Raw genomic sequence first — 3,789 nt, 5'->3', positions numbered from 1 at the left:
GAGAATGAGGCTTTGCGATTTTTTTTTTTATCTAGGCCTACGTGAAATTCGTTGACAGGTTGTGTCTCTAAAGTAGATTTGCTCATAATTACACATAAATCTTGAATGTTCAACAAAAATGAAGGGCAAAATCACATAATGATTCAAATGATGTATGCCAACATCAAACACCACTTATGCATCAGTAATAATGAGGTTTGGATTATTTTCTGGGCTCTTATGAGTGGTTTAACAAAAAAAAAGCCAATAGGAGGAATTTCCTTTTTTCAAACCAGAGGTCAACTTTGAAGGCCTGTACAGCCACAAAGCTACAAGATCCAACTTGCTATCATACCATTTTATACTCCAGAGATATGTAGCTTCCAGAGAAATATCGTGAAAATTTGCACGATATTTTTACCCCCCCAAGTGGTAGTGACGACCACTGTGGCTCATGGACTAACGGGTCAACAGGCTGCACTTCACGTGATCAGACAGCATGTCACCAGAATGCGTGATACACGCTGTGCAGTAGCTAATCAGATTGCGAGTTTTGGAGTGGAAGCGCCCAGTGTGCTCGTGTTCAGTGGAATTCACAGTTGCATCCGCTGTTCACGTACTGCTGAGTTGAAGAAATACTGCTGTCCATACATGTGAGTATAGGTGTGGTATATTTGTTTTTTAGAACGACTGCATATGAATCTATTTTTAAAATGTTTATGTTTGTTAAGTTGTTGGTAGTGAGTGGTGTAGTGGAGATTTAAGGTGTGGGAAAACGTAAGAAATATGTAGGCCTTTTCTGTGAACATGATAAGGTGTAGACCTACGCCATGCGGTATGAAATTGTCTGTATGAAGGCATTTGTGTGATGATGGTGGAGGTTATTGCGTAATCTTTATAGCAAGACCTGGAATATAATTACTGAAGTTAAATTGCAAGTTCTTACTGTATTTAATTGTAATTAATCGGATTTTACCATGCAACATAGCTTACATTGAATAGCCTATAGGCCACATAGCAATTTGATGGACATGCGTCCAAAAACGCGAAGAAATATCTCAAACACAAGATCATCTCCATTATAAGTGTCGTTTTAAAGCTACATTGTGTACTTTTTTGAGTTAATTCTTAGCAAAAACCCATTTGTTCTTTCAAAAATATGTGCTCATTCATGTGTAATTATTTCCACCTACTAATCAAAGTATTCTCGTAAGTGTAGAATCTGCTATTCCAAATACATACGCGCGAGTCGCGCGAATGGCTGAATCCATGTTGCGCCTCCATCTTTAAAATACATTCGCCAACGAGGGACATTCCTGGAAATTCAGCTCCGCCTTTCGCGCTTGTAGGCAACACTCATTGCCTGATTAGTCTACTAGCGACAGCCGGCAGATTTGAAAGTCTGTTGAAGATGGAGGATTACACCTATTCTCGAGGACATGAAAAGGAGTCGCCAAGGAAGCGAAAAAGAGAATTAAAACGACATCGCGACCGGAAAAACAACAGACCAAAGTCAATATTGGAGTGGCTTTTCTAAGATGGAAAGAGCTCGTGAGGAGCAAGGATTTTAAAAGGGACGCCGAAGTTGTCTGCTTTCTTCTCGACAGGTAATTCGGCCTATTCGTGTAAACATATAGCTTACAGTCTAAGGTGTAAATTCGAAGTTTTATAGTTGTATAGCTAACTATAGCATGGTTGTCCATAACGCTAGAACGATGTCTGGGATACTTTTCCTCGCGTCGATGAAAAATTATTGTCTTGGCAACGTTGTAACAAAAATCTGCTATGACGGATCACAGGCAAAGGGCACTGTAAATTGTAGTTATTTTTCATTGCTTTTGCTTTGTAGCCTAAATGTATCCTAATCTAATAATGCTAGGGTAGCCAATTCCAAGGGTGACGTTCACATCCTGAGGCCTGGCCTGTACTCTTATTAATTGTAGACGTAGCCTACTAATTACTAAATTGTCTGAACGTTTTTCAACATATGAGTGTAGCCTACACCTCAGAATGGGGGAAGGGTAGAGTCAATTACACTTGTGAAGGTAGACCAGCCAGCCCATTGAGACTGATCAATGAGGGTCAAAGTCATTATCATGCAGAACAATAAAATACGGACAGAACTGCTTTGATTGAACTTTAGTCAGTGCATTTACCAAAATACATCTTTCTTCATGGTCATAAAATGAATGTACTTTGTTTGTGGTTTAAGTGAGACATTCTAACATGTACTTCTCTTTTTTGTCCAGCTATGAGCGAGAACTGAGAGCAGTCACATCAACACCAATAAAGGGAAAGCCCTCTAGTAGCCTATTAACTACTCCAGAAGTGTCCAGCATTTCTAGTGGGACAGACAGGTCAGTCACTGCATGAAAACAATTGTTGATTCTGTGATTGTTGTTTAATAATAACTGAAAGTATATTTTTAATAACTTGGTGTTTACCATTTTATGTACTGTCATATGTTGTGAAACGCTCTGCTTATTCATATCAGATGAGCATCTTGGCGCAATTGCAGAAGCCCCTGAATTTGAGAACCTTGAACAGAGGTAACCCAGCAATGCTTATAATGTCTATACCCTAACCCTACATGACATTCTCTATTGTATATTTTCATGATATAAGCATTTATATATATTTTTTACAAAGCCTACATGACATGAGCATCGTGGAGGAGGATGTGGACGAAATTCAATGGTCTTGTTATGTGATGCATGTGCATGCCTTCATTGTTCCTTATGTAACCTTGCCTATAACTCAGTCTAGGCAAAATAGCACTATACAGATTAGTAACAATATGTTGAACTATATAAAATGGTGTGTATGTCTAACGACACTGCATGTCTCCCACAGGATCAGCTTTCCAGGAGACTGCAAATTTAGAATGATGGCCCATGTTGCTTCAAAGGCACCATACAAAAAGGAAGGGTTCATGTGTAAAAACCATAATTTCTGTAAATAAATATATTGCAAACAACATTGTTGACCATGTTACTGTCATTTGGTGTTTCAAAATGGTAAATTACCACAGCTCCTTTTTTAATTATAAGTTTGTGGATGTAACGTATAAGAGGTGCAGCATGAACAGTCTCTTATCAATTCTAAAAGTTTTTATTTTCATGAAAGCAAAATATAACGATGTACCGGTGTAAAATAAATTAAATTCAGTTTTAAAAGTAACAGGCAGTACACGAACACTAATACAAAACTATTTACAATAACACAACATTATAGGAAGGTGATAAATTCCAGAGATGTCCCTGAGGGTCAGGGAATTTATCCCTTATCCTACACACACAGCTTGGGATCACTCTTCTATTACCCTGTCCTAGAGACCCATGCTGCCAAAAAATGAAATGTCTGTAGGTAGCATATCTGAACTCTATTGCCATCACCTGGCTCTCTTACATGGCCTAATGCTGTGATGTCCTCCCTGTGAATCTGGAGAGAACCTTCATCTAGGCAGCACTGTATGAAGTGAGGCAGAAGGCTCACACAGGTGGCTGGGTTTTGTCCACAGCATTTTCTCTCCCGATCGGTTGGCATGTCTGCAGTGTGTACAAGTACACCAAGGCATCCCTGGCACAGGTGGGGGGACGACATGTCTGCACTGATGCATCATCAAACACCAGACCTGGCTGCCTCACTAGCAACTGTGTGGTGAGGTTCCTGTGCTCTTGCAGGCTCATTCCATCCACAAGTCTCTGAAGAAATAAGACAAGAAATAAGATCAGATAGGCTTGTTTAGGTAGCAAAGTTAGATTGTTAGAGTAGTAGTAATAGTACTCATTTTTCAAGTGTTCACACAAA

At 39.3% G+C, this 3,789-nt stretch overlaps 1 long non-coding RNA gene across 1 annotated transcript; it reads left to right on the top strand.

Annotated features, from left to right (window-relative positions):
• The first annotated feature begins 1,189 nt into the window (after window positions 1–1,189).
• LOC143135409 (uncharacterized) lies at window positions 1,190–2,956 on the top strand. Its single transcript, XR_012988941.1, has 4 exons — window positions 1,190–1,586; window positions 2,229–2,336; window positions 2,474–2,528; window positions 2,833–2,956. It is a non-coding gene; the product is annotated as an uncharacterized LOC143135409 (long non-coding RNA).
• Window positions 2,957–3,789: the final 833 nt, after the last annotated feature.

Source organism: Alosa pseudoharengus, unplaced genomic scaffold (genome assembly GCF_046254945.1).
Source record: "Alosa pseudoharengus isolate Yale_2024_CS ecotype anadromous, Long Island Sound unplaced genomic scaffold, YU_APseudo_1.1 YU_APseudo_1.1_scf_2, whole genome shotgun sequence".
Lineage (NCBI taxonomy): Eukaryota > Metazoa > Chordata > Actinopteri > Clupeiformes > Clupeidae > Alosa > Alosa pseudoharengus.
This window is presented reverse-complemented; position numbering and strand designations above follow the sequence as displayed.